The sequence below is a fragment of the Leucoraja erinacea genome, chromosome 37 (genome assembly GCF_028641065.1).
Source record: "Leucoraja erinacea ecotype New England chromosome 37, Leri_hhj_1, whole genome shotgun sequence".
NCBI lineage: Eukaryota > Metazoa > Chordata > Chondrichthyes > Rajiformes > Rajidae > Leucoraja > Leucoraja erinaceus.
Genome location: NC_073413.1, coordinates 6438303 through 6451433, shown reverse-complemented (window position 1 = coordinate 6451433; position 13131 = coordinate 6438303).

The following is a 13131-nucleotide window of genomic DNA, read 5'->3' as shown; positions in this document are numbered from 1 at the left end:
TGGAATGTTAGAAACATAGAAAATAGGTGCAGGAGTAGGCCATTCGGCCCTTCGAGCCTGCACCGGCATTCGATATGATCATGGCTGATCATCCAACTCAGTATCCCATCCCTGCCTTCTCTCCGTACCCCCTGATCCCTTTAGCCACAAGGGCCACATCTAACTCCCTCTTAAATATAGCCAATGAACTGTGGCCTCAACTACCTTCTGTGGCAGAGAGTTCCAGAGATTCACCACTCTCTGTGTAAAAAATGATTTTCTCATCTCGGTCCTAAAAGATTTCCCCCTTATCCTTAAACTGTGACCCCTAGTTCTGGATTTCCCCAACATCGGGAACAATCTTCCTGCATCTAGAATTTTGTAAGTTTCTATTAGATCCTCCCCTCAATCTTCTAAATTCTAGTTAGTACAAGCCGAGTCTACCCAGTCTTTCTTCATATGAAAGTCCTGCCATCCCAGGAATCAGTCTGGTGAACCTTCTCTGTACTCCCTCTATGGAAAGAATGTCTTTCCTCAGATTTGGGGACCAAAACTGTACGCAATACTCCAGGTGTGGTCTCACCAAGACCCTGTACAACTGCAGTAGAACCTCCCTGCTCCTATACTCAAAATGTTCAAAATATTTCCTCGGCGTCTGCGTGTTTCATTATGTCGAGCGCTGAAAAAAATCGTAACAAAAATCATTCTCTCTTTCTCAATGAGTTGAAGAAGGGTCTCACCCAAATCGTCACCTCTTCATTCCCTCCACGGAGTTTCTCAGCATGGCCACCCAGTTTCCCAGAGATGGCCATGGTGGACTACCCAGTCGCCCAGAGAGTGGACACTGCGCACGCGGGGAGCGGCAGTGATTTACGCAAAGACGTCACTGAATAACAACTCCCATCCCTCCATCTACTCACACACCCTCGACACATTGCATCCACACTGGCTCACCGTTCCCACACTGGGCCCAACCTGCCCAACATGTCCCATACACCAGTCCCACCATGTCCTTACCCTCCACACTTGTCCTATCCATGTACCTGTCTAACTGTTTCTTAAACGATGGGATAGTCCCAGCTTCAACTGCCTCCTCTGTCAGCTTGTTCCATGCACCCACCACCCCTTGTGTGAAAAAGTCACCCCTCAGATTCCTGTTAAATCTTTTCCCCTTCACCTTGAACCCATGTCCTCTGGTCCTCGATTCCCCTACTCTGGGGATGAGATTCTGTGCATCTACCCGATGTATTCCTCTCATGTTTTTGTATACAAGTCAAGTCAAGTCAAGTCAAGTTTATTTGTCACATACACATACGAGATGTGCAGTGAAATGAAAGTGGCAATGCTCGCGGACTTTTGTGCAAAAGACAAACAACAAAACAACCAAACCAAAGATCTATCTATCTCTGCTTTTAAAGCAGAGATAGATAGATTCTTTATTAGTATGGGTGTCAGGGGTTATGGGCAGGAGAAGGCAGGAGAATGGGGTTAGGAGGGAGACATACTGAATGATTGAATGGCGGAGTAGACTTGATGGGCCGAACGGCCTAATTCTACTCCCATTCCTTGTGACATTATGACCTTATCACCCGCTGGGTTACTCCAACATTTTGTGCCAGCTTCCACTTAAACCCTGCCTTCTCTCTGCACCCACACTGAGGGTCCAACTGAATATTCCCGTCCGACCGGTCACCTGTGCAAACTCCAAATGTTCCCACCAGGATTCCGATCAACCATAGTGTCTGCAGCTTCATGGCTCCGACCCTTGGAATATAAACACAGACCGCAGTTTTGTTTAGTTGAGTTGAGTTCAGTTTATTGTCACGTGTAACGAGGTACAGTGAAAAGCTTCTGTTGCGCGCTAACTAGTCAGCAGAAAGACAACACGTGATGATAATCGGGAAATTGCGTACAGTTTTTTGGTCTGTAAATCTGAGGAAGGACATTATTGCCAGGTAGAGCCAGTGCAGAACGGTCACCAGACTGATTAAGGATAGTCTGAGTGTGTTTAATGAAGGAACTGGAGATGACTGGTTAATACTCTCTAGAATTTAGAAGATTGAAAATGATCTTATGAAACTTACAAAATTCTCAAGGGGTTGGCAGCTATCTATGGAGCGAAGGAATAGGTGATGTTTCAGGTTGAGTCCAGGACAAGGGTGGGGGGGGGGGATAAAGGGGAAATCCTTTAAAACCGAGATGAGAAGAACTTTTTTTTTTCACGCAGAGAGTGGTGAAGGGGAACTCTCTGCCACAGAGGGTAGTTGAGGCCAGGGATTGGCTATATTTGGAGAAGTCAATGTAGATGTGGCCCTTGTGGCTAAGGTCATCATGGGGGTAGATAGAGAGAAGGAAATGTGTAGGAAGGAACTGAGACGATGTTTCAGCCATGATCATACAAAATGCTGGAGGCAGGCTCGAAGGGCCGAATGGCCTACTCCTGCACCTAATTTCTATGTGGGGTGACGTTTCTATGTTTCTCGAATGCCGTTTAGTGCAAGGTAAAGCCAGCAAAGTCCAATTAAGGATAGTCTGAGTGTTTTAAGAAGGAACTGCAGATGCTGGTAAAATCGAAGGTAGACAAAAATGCTGGAGAAACTCAGCGGGTGAGGCAGCATCTATGGAGCGAAGGAACAAGTGACGTTTCAGGTCGAGACTGACATTGGGGTGGGGTGGGGGGGGGACGGGAAGAAGAAAGGAATCTGCAGAGACAGTGGGCTGTGGGAGAGCTGGGAAGGGGACACCAAAGAGGTAGAAAAGCATTGACTACCTGAAATTCAAGTATGTTCAAACTGCTGGGTTTCCCTCTGAGGGTCCACCCATTCCTGGTAGATCCTGGGAATGTGTTGAAGGAACTGCAGACTGCATTTTACAACGAAGGTAGATGACAAAATGCTGGAGGAACTCGACCGGACAGGCAGCACCTCTGTAGAGAAGGAGTGGGTGACGTTACAGGTCGAGACCCTTCTCCAGATAGCAATGCAGGACCACAAACATGGGGCAGTCCTGAACTTCGATCTACCTCAAGGTTTTGGGTCGGGACCCTTCCTCGGACTGAGATGGTGCCTGAGCCACTGAGTTACTCCAGCACTTTGTCTCTTTTTTTCTGTTAACCAGCATCTGCAGTTCCTGTTTCGCTTGAGCAGCTTACACCACGGAGGTATGAACATTGACTACTCTAACTTCAAGTAGCCCTTGCTTTCCCTCTCCATCCCCCCCCCCTTCCCTGTTCTCCTACCAGTCTTGCTGTCTCCGACTGCATTTTATCACATTGTGGAGATCATATAACATTGTACAATATTTGTCCAAAACACTTTGATTACACAAACCAACAACTTCAGTTTTGTATATAAAGAATATACTCAGAAAAAAATCATTGATCTGAAACAGTAATGTTGCTTCTCTCTCCATACGGTGCTGGCTCGAAGGGCCGAATGGCCTACTCCTGTACCTATTGTCTATTGAATTTCTGTTTGTTTTGTTGTTACTTTCTCCCAGCTAACAATGGTCCATTCTCCATTTTCCTTTGATCTCCATTCCCTTTGTCCTATTTTCACACCTTACACTTCCTTATCTACCTGTACATCTCCCTCTCCCCTGACATCAGTCTCGACCTGAAACGTCACCCATTCCTTCTCTCCAGAGATGCTGCGTGTCCCGCTGAGTTCCTTGTTTCCTGACAAGTAATCGAGGGTCACATCAACCGAGGGCTTGAGTTGGACTTTAGAAGGACCTTGTGTGAAGATCTCCCTGTTACAGTAAGATGCGGCAATGGGGAAGAGGGCAAACTTGCCTTACCTTTGTGAGCTGAAGATGCCGAGGGTCTTGAGTCCTCCACTATGATTCAGATTGCTCGCTGGTCTTGGACTGGTGCAGCAGTATTTATTGAGAGATCTCGCAGGGGGTGGGAACAACACCATCGGGGGCGGCACCCTCACCAAATTGTCTCAGCCCATCCACACCCCACCAACCCCCCTCTGTGTGTAGGAAGGAACGGCAGATGCTGGTTTTAAAACGGCCTGTTTCCTTCATCATCATTTTATTGCCCGTCTTTCAATCATTTGTTCTACATCACCGTCTCTATTCCTCTCGTTTCCCTTTAGAAAATAGGTGCAGGTCGGAGGCCATTCGGCCCTTCGAGCCAGCACCGCTTTCCCCTGACTCTCAGTCCAAAGAAGGGTCTCGACATGAAACGTCACCTATTCCTTCTCTCCAGGGATGCTGTCTGGCCCACTGAGTCACCCGCTGAGTTACTCCAGCATTTTGAGTCTAGGAATCCTCCTCTCTTTCCTATCCACGTACTTGTACAAATGTCTTTTAATCTTATTGAAGGACACTGGTGCTCGAGTTCCAGTTCATGTTATTCATAAGTTCATAGGTTTTAGGAGCAGAATTAAACCATTTGGCCCATCAAGTCTACTCCGCCATTCAATCACGGGTGATCTATCTCTCCCTCCTAACCCCATTCTCCTGCCTTCTCCCCATAACCCCTGACACCTGCACTTATCAAGAACCTATCTATCTCTGCCTTAAAAAATCCATTGACTTGGCCTTTACAGCCTTCTGTGGCAATGAATTCCATTGAAATATTCAGTTGAAATATATATTTGTTATTAAAAATTCATCAATTAATAGAGGCGATTGTCTTGAAACCAAATTACCAAGTCATTGGGTATTTTTAAAGTGGAGATTGACAGGTTCTTGATTAGTACGGGTGTCAGGGGTTAGGGGGAGAAGGCAGGACAATGGGGTTAGGAGGGAGAGATGGATCAGCCGTGATTGAATGGTGGAGTAGACTCGATGGGCCGAATGCTCCTGTCACTTATGAACTTGCGAACGTACTATCTTTTATTGCGCTGAATTCTAACAAAAGGTAGTACTATATCAAATGCAAAAGATTTGATGCATGTTGTGTGATGCATGTTGTGTGATGCATGTTATGTGATGCATGTTGCATGTTGTGTGATGCATGTTGCTTGTTGCATAATGCATGTTATGTGATGCATGTTGCATGATGCATGTTGTGTGATGCATGTTGCATGATGCATGTGTTATGTGATGCATGTTGTGTGGTGCATGTTGCATGATGCATGTTGTGTGATGCATGGTGCATGTTGCATGATTCATGTTATGTGATGCATGTTGCATGTGTGTGATGCATGTTGCATGTTGCATGATGCATGTTGTGTGATGCATGGTGCATGTTGCATGATTCATGTTATGTGATGCATGTTGCATGATGCATGCTGTGTGATGCATGTTGCATGATGCATGCTGTGTGATGCATGTTGCATGATGCATATTGTGTGATGCATGTGATGCATGCATGTTGTGTGATGCATGTTGCATGATGCATATTGTGTGATGCATGGTGCATGTTGCATGATGCATGTTGTGTGATGCATGTTGCATGATGCATATTGTGTGATGCATGTTGCATGTTGCATGTTGCATGCACCAACCCCATTCTCCTGCCTTCTCTCCATAACCTCGACACCCGTACTAATCAAGATTCTATCTATATCTGCCTTAAAAATATCTGAAGATAGACACAAAATGCTGGAGTAGCTCAGCGGGACAGGCAGCATCTCTGGAGAGAAGGAATGGGTGAGGACGTTTCGTGTTGAGACCCTTCCTCAGACCAGACACCTATCATTCAAAAATATCCACTGACTTGGCCTCCACGGCCGTCTGTGGCAATGAATTCCACAGATTCACCACCCTCTGACTGAAGGTTTATCACCGTGTAGTCGAGCACAGTGAGGTACAGGTACAGTGATGAATCTTCAACACGGCACCAACACCTAACACATAGACTCAGACAAACCAGGAACAACAAGTTACACACAACTCACACTTAACACTCTAAACAAAGGAGAGCTGTGAAAACAAGGCACTCGGTCTGAAATAGAATTAGTAAAATAAACCAACGGTGGTGTTAGAAATTTTCCAACAAACGACTATTACCAAACCAGAGGTACAACTGCACAAACTTTATTGTGAGAGAGAGAGTCACACAGAGTCTGTGCGAGTCCTCCTGCGCTAATGCTGAAAAACATCTCTAGATACATTGATTGAATCCAAAAAGCGTCGAGACAATGGCAACTGATAAGGAAACTCAGAATTGAAAGGAAATAACAGTTAGCTGCGGAATGTTTCACCAGAGCAAGATTAGCCATTCTGCAAGCTATGTGATTACTCCTAATCACTCGACCGACCGAGACCTGTTGATTACTTGCGCCCTAGGCAGTTTCGGTAAGCGATCTTGTACAGACACAGATAGAATACATAAGGTAACAGATACGTAAATTTTCCATCAAGGGGAAACAAGAACTAGTTTAGTTTAGGAGGTTACACAAAAAAGCTGGAGAAACTCAGCGGGTGCAGCAGCATCTATGGAGCGAAGGAAATAGGCAACGTTTCGGGCCGAAACCCTTCTTCAGACTGATCGGGGGCGGGGGTGGGTGGGGACAAGAAAGGGAAAAGGAGGAGTAGCCCGAAGGCTGGGGGATGGGAGGAGACAGCAGGAGGGCTGAGGAAGGGGAGGAGACAGCAAGGACTAACAGAATTGGGAGAATTCGATGTTCATGCCCCCGGGGTGCAGACTCCCCAAACGGAATATGAGGTGCTGTTCCTCCAATTTCCGGTGCTGCTCGCTGTGGCCATGGAGGAGACCCAGGACAGAGAGGTCGGAGACGGAGTGGGAGGGGGAGTTGAAGTGCTGAGCCACCGGGAGGTCAGCTTGGTTATTGCGTTTAGTTTAGTTTAGTTTAGTTTAGTTTAGAGATGCGGGGCAGAAGCAACCCAGTTTCGATCCTGACTACAGGTGCTGTCTGTACAGAGTTTGTACGTTCTCCCTGTGACTGCGTGGGTTTTCTCCGGGTGCTCTGGTTTCCTCCCACACTCCAAAGACGTGCAGGTTTGTAGGTTAATTGGCTTCTGTAAAATTGTCCCTTATGTGTAGGATAGAACTAGTGGGTGTAGGTTGGTCGGCGTGGGTCAAAGGACTTTGATGCTCAAGTTCAAGTCCAAGTTCAAGTGAGTTTATTGTCAGGTGTCCCTGTATAGGACAATGACATTCTTGCTTTGCTTCAGCACACAGAACATAGTAGGCATTTGCTACAAAACAGATCAGTGTGTCCATATACCGATATGCTATATCACTGAATAAACAGATTAATGTGTAAATAGGAACTGCAGATGTTGGTTTACCCCAAAGATAGGCACAAAGTGCTGGAGTAACTCAGCGGGTCAGGCAGCATCTCTGAAGACAGGGAATAGGTGATGTTTTGGATCTGATGAAGGATCTCAACCTGAAACGCCACCCATTCCTTCTCTCCAGAGATGCTGCCTGACCCGCTGAGTTACTCCAGCATTTTGCGCCCATCTGTGGTCTAAACGAATAAATGGATGTTTACAAAAATGCTGGAGAAACTCAGCGGGTGCAGCAGCTGCACCCGCTGAGTTTCTCCAGCATTTTTGTGTGCCTTCGATTTTCCAGCATCTGCAGTTCCTTCTTAAATAAATAAATGGATGTGCTGTCCCACCATGATATGGGGTCAAGGAAAGAGAGTTTTTATGTTTATTGTTAAATTCTTTAATGTTGTGTCTTATCTTTATTTCTGTGCTGCAATGGCAAGTCAAATTTCACTACACCATTTGGTGTATGTGATAATAAATGTCCTTTGTATCCTTTTGTATCCTTTGAGTTCACACCCTGTTTCCATCTATCTTTCCCCCACACACACACGAGAACCACACCACACAGAAGGCTTTCGACAAGGTCCCACATAAGAGATTAGTATACAAACTTAAAGCACACGGTATTGGGGGTTCAGTGTTGATGTGGATAGAGAACTGGCTGGCAGACAGGAAGCAAAGAGTAGGAGTAAACGGGTCCTTTTCACAATGGCAGGCAGTGACTAGTGGGGTACCGCAAGGCTCAGTTCTGGGACCCCAGCTATTTACGATATATATTAATGATCTGGAAGAGGGAATTGAATGCAATATCTCCAAGTTTGCGGATGAAATGAAGCTGGAGGGCAGTGTTAGCTGTGAGGAGGATGCTAGGAGGCTGCAAGGTGACTTGGGTAGGTTGGGTGAGTGGGCAAATGCATGGCAGATGCAGTATAATGTGGATAAATGTGAGGTTATCCACTTTGGTGGCAAAAACAGGAAAGTAGACTATTATCTGAATGGTGTCCGATTAGGAAAAGGGGAGATGCAACGGGACCTGGGTGTCATGGTACACCAGTCTTTGAAAGTATGAATGCAGGTGCAGCAGGCAGTGAAGAAAGCAAATGGTATGTTAGCATTCATTGCAAAAGGATTTGAGTATAGGAGCAGGGAGGTTCTACAGCAGTTGTACAGGGTCTTGGTGAGACCACACCTGGAGTATTCCGTACAGTTTTGGTCTCCTAATCTGAGGAAAGACATTCTTGCCATAGAGGGAGTACAGAGAAGGTTCACCAGACTGATTCCTGGGATGCCAGGACTTTCATATGAAGAAAGACTGGACAGACTCGGCTTGTACTCGCTAGAATTTAGAAGATTGAGGGGGGATCTTATAGACACTTTCAAAATTCTTAAGGAGTTGGACAGGCTAGATGCAGGAAGATTGTTCCCGATGTTGGGGAAGTCCGGAAGTAGGGGTCATTTTTTACACAGAGAGTGGTGAATCTGTGGAATTCTCTGCCACAGAAGGTAGTTGAGGCCACAGTTCATTGGCTATATTTAAGCGGGAGTTAGATGTGGCCCTTGTGGCTAAAGGAATCAGGGGGTATGGAGAGAAGGCAGGGACGGGATACTGAGTTGGATGATCAGCCATGATTATATTGAATGGCGGTGCAGGCTCAAAGGGCCGAATGGCCTACTCCTGCACCTATTTTCTATGTTTCTAAGTTTCTATGTATCCTTTGAGTTCACGTCGCAGCCCTATTTCCACCACCAAGAACAAGAAGCAACGAGACAGGCACCATTGTATGCAGATGCCGAGAAGTGTGTTCATCTCAGGCTGGACAACTTCTAATCTTGTGTGTACGGACTCGATAAGAAGATGATCAACCATGACTGCGGGAACTTTCTGAGCACGGCACATGAATGGTTAAAGCCTTCGTTGCATCTCGGCGTGGCTTCAAAGACAGCCCTTGTTGAGGAGATGTGTGACACAAGGCCGTGCATCTGAGTGGAGCCGCAGGTGCGCCGAATGAGCTGAGTAGTCCACTCGCTTCCCAGCGGGCCTCTTGAGCCGGCTGCATCCACCTGGGTCCCGTGGCCTCTCAATGCCCGCTCATACATTTCAAAGGCTGTGATCCTCTCTCCGACACTTTGTCATCTCGTCAGCGGCCCTGCGACTCGGGTAAACTGGAGGCGAGTCATCGCCACCCAGAGCCACTCAGAACAAAGTGCGTTGCCTCTTCATATGGTCACGGCAGCTGCTCCATGCTTCACTGAGAATGTCTGCCGCTAAATAATCCTCGCGTTAAAAAAATGGTGGCCAATCTTCATACTCAAGGAATAAAGAGCTCATTCCTTAATCAACTCCAGTCCCCCATTCATCTAATTATTAGATTGTATTATGCTTAGTAAATCAGGAGTATAACACACAAAACAGTTGCTGAAATGTGGATGCATATATACACTAATCTTACAATCTTGTACATATTGTATAATATTTTACTTACGCCAAAAAAAAAGACTTTCAATAGACAATAGACAATAGGTGCAGGAATAGGCCATTCGGCCCTTCGAGCCAGCACTGCCATTCAATGTGATCACTTTCACTGTACCTAGGGACATGTTTAGTTTAGTTTAGAGATTCACTCATCATCAATGGAAACATCAGCGACGCAGTGGTGCTGGTTTCCATCGGGAACGGTGACGGACGTACCACACGTCTCCGTCCTCCAGTTCCTGCGGACTTCCGCCGCTGGAGGTCTAGGATGTTGGTGTGTGTGTGTGTGTGTGTGTGGGTGTGTGTGTGTGTGTGGATGTGTGTGTGTGTGTGTGCTTTATCATCATTCCTTACAATGCCGTGTACATCAGTGATCGCAACTTCTACTGAAGTGTGTGGATGGCTGTTGGCTCGCTAGGAGCTCATCCGCCCTTTGACATGCCTTGTTTTTGGTCCTGCTGGGGGTCCACAGCCCCCTCCTCACCTGGCAAACCAGGTGGGGGAGACGATTTAGTCGCCGACTATCCGACCATGGAGCAGGAAGCACGGGCTTACATGGTACCCGTGGCAGGGGGAACTCCCCCCCCTCCCCCCCGACCTGACCATATAGTTTAGAGATATAGCGTGGAAACAGGCCATTCGGCCCACCAAGTCCGCGCCGACCAGCGATCCCTGCACACTAACACTATCCTACACACACTTGGAACAATTCAGAGTGTCTCCGAGGATCCTCCAGTGCTTCTACGCAGCGGCGGTGGAAAGCATCTTCTCCGGGAACATTACCATCTGGTTCGGGAATTGCTCTGCCAAGGACAAGAAGGCTCTGCAGAGAGTAATGCGTTTGGCCGAACACACTATGAGAACTTCACTCACCCCCCTGCAGGAACTATACAACAGGAGGTGCAACTCCAGAGCAAACAAAATCATGGGAGACCCCTTCCACCCCTGCAACGGACTGTTCCAGCCGCTACAGTCAGGCAAACGCCTCCGTTGCCATGCGGTGAGAACGGAGAGGTTGAGAAGGAGTTTCTTCCCAGAGGCAATTCGGACTGTAAACGCCTATCTCACCAGGGACTAACTCTACAGAACGTTTTTCCTTCCATTATTTATTATGTAAAAGAATATGTGTGTTATGATTGTGTTTATAATTTGTTTGGTTGTTTTGTTGTTTGTCTTTTGCACAAAAGTCCGCGAGCATTGCCACTTTCATTTCACTGCACATCTTGTATGTGTATGTGACAAATAAACTTGACTTGACTTGACTTGATTTACAATTATACCAAGCCCAATTAACCTTCAAACCTGTACGTCTTTGGAGTGTGGGAGGAAACCGGAGTTCCCGGAGTTAACCCAGGCAGGTCACGGGGAGAACGTACAAACTCCGTACTGTTATCCCCTGTAGTCAGGATGGAACTCTGGTCTCTGGCGCTGTGAGGCAGCGACTCTAACACTGTGCCACCGTGCCCCCCACTCATGTACATCAGTCTGATTGCGCCTACGTATAATGAGTTTTACTGAATTATATGCAAAAAAAAGAATTTCACTATACCTGGTTACGTTTAGTTTAGGTTCAGCATGGAAACAGGCCCTTCGGCCCACCGAGTCCATGCCAACCAAGTCCTATCGACACTAGTCCCACCTGCGTGCGTTTTTACGATGACAAATTCTAGTTATGACACCAGGTGGCTCCAGCAATGGCTGTCTCATCAACAGTCTGTCTGTCCTTTTAAGTCTTTGTGTCTGTTTTGTATGTGTTAGATGTATGTTTCTTTGTGAACTTTCGCTTGTTTTGTGTGGGGGTGGAAGGGGGGGGCAGTTGGGGGAAACTTTTTCTATTATTTACCTCGGCGGGCTGCGGTTTTGTTCCGTATCGTATCTCCGTCCGCGCTTCGGCCTAACATCGAGGAGTTGTCGGCCTTTGCTGGAGATCGCGGGACTTTAATGTTGCGGAGCCCGTGATCCCTGTCGGGGGGTCGTCTTAGGGACTCCGACCGTGGGGGCCTGTGGGACTTTAGTAGCATCACGGAAACCGCGGTCTCTGGTTAGAGGCCGACTTCGGGGAGGTCCAATCCGCCTCCAAGCTTCGACCGCCCCAACGCGGGAATTTCGACCGCCCCGACACTGGGGCTTCGACCGCCCCAACCGCGGGAGAATAAAGAGGAAGATGTTTGGACTTTATTGCCTTCCATCACGGTGAGGAACGGGGGGATTCACCACTCTGGTGAATGTTTATCTTAACTTTTATGTAGTTGTTGCTTTTTTTTCCAGTATGGCTGTATGGTCATTCGAATTTCACTGTGTACCTTAAGGTGCATGTGACAATAAGACCTTGAAACCTTGAACCCAAACGCCTCTGTTCAAAAATAAAAGCAAACAGCAAGCATTGATGTAACCATAACACTTTTATTGAAGATATAAATCAGACATGAACATGTCCTGGAACTTATATACCATAATACTGATAGAGCTTCTAGGTCATCCAACATAGTAAAAATAGATCAGAAATGATCACAAGGTATGCCGCTCCACTACGGCATTCAATAGACAAGGAATTACTCAGCGTCAGAAGTCAGAATTCAGGGTCAGAATTCAGAATCAGAATCCAGAATCAGAATTCAGGGTCAGAATTCAGGATCAGAATCCAGAATCAGAATTCAGGGTTCAGGGTCAAAATCCAGAATCAGAATTCAGGGTCAGAATTCAGAATCAGAATTCAGGGTCAGAATCCAGAATCAGAATTCAGGGTCAGAATTCAGAATCAGAATCAAGGGTCAGAAGTCAGAATAGATCAGAAATTCTCACAAAGTCCACATTGCTACGGCATTCAAAAGACCTCAGAATTATTCAAAATCAGAATTCACAATCAGAATTCGGAAGAGATAAGAAATTATTACAAAGTGATAGACTTGAGAATGAGACGACATTGTACTTGGTGGTAGATGTTTTTATTGCATTCACTGTATTGAGCAGTGGACCCTTAATCACTCCCTCTCTTTCATATCAGATGGGAGTTGACCACAGGGGCCATCAGAGGCAGGTACAGCACTAATTTAGACAGCAGATATAAGGTATTTGTCACAGGATTTACTGGGCATCCCATGCATCAGTGCCACTGTTGTGACGATTACAGTCAAGGGAAGGAGTTATTTTCACAGGTCATGGTCTGCATTTCAAGTCACTTTATTTCACAGGATTCCACACAAAGTTAATAAATTATTAGCCGCAAGTACTAGTGTGAACTAGTTAGTGGGAAACTTTCCCGTCTCTTCTTTAAACATTCACATGGCAATTTTGAGGTGCAGAATCTCATCATAATTACTAAACCTCTAATAACCCTCACAAATCTGCAGTGCGGCCCCACCCACAGTGTGGCCCCTCCCAGCGTGGCCCCTCCCATTTGTGTGGACCCTCCCACATGGTGACTCCTCCCACAACATGCCTCCTCCCACAGGGTGACTCCTCCCATGTCACGGCCCCTC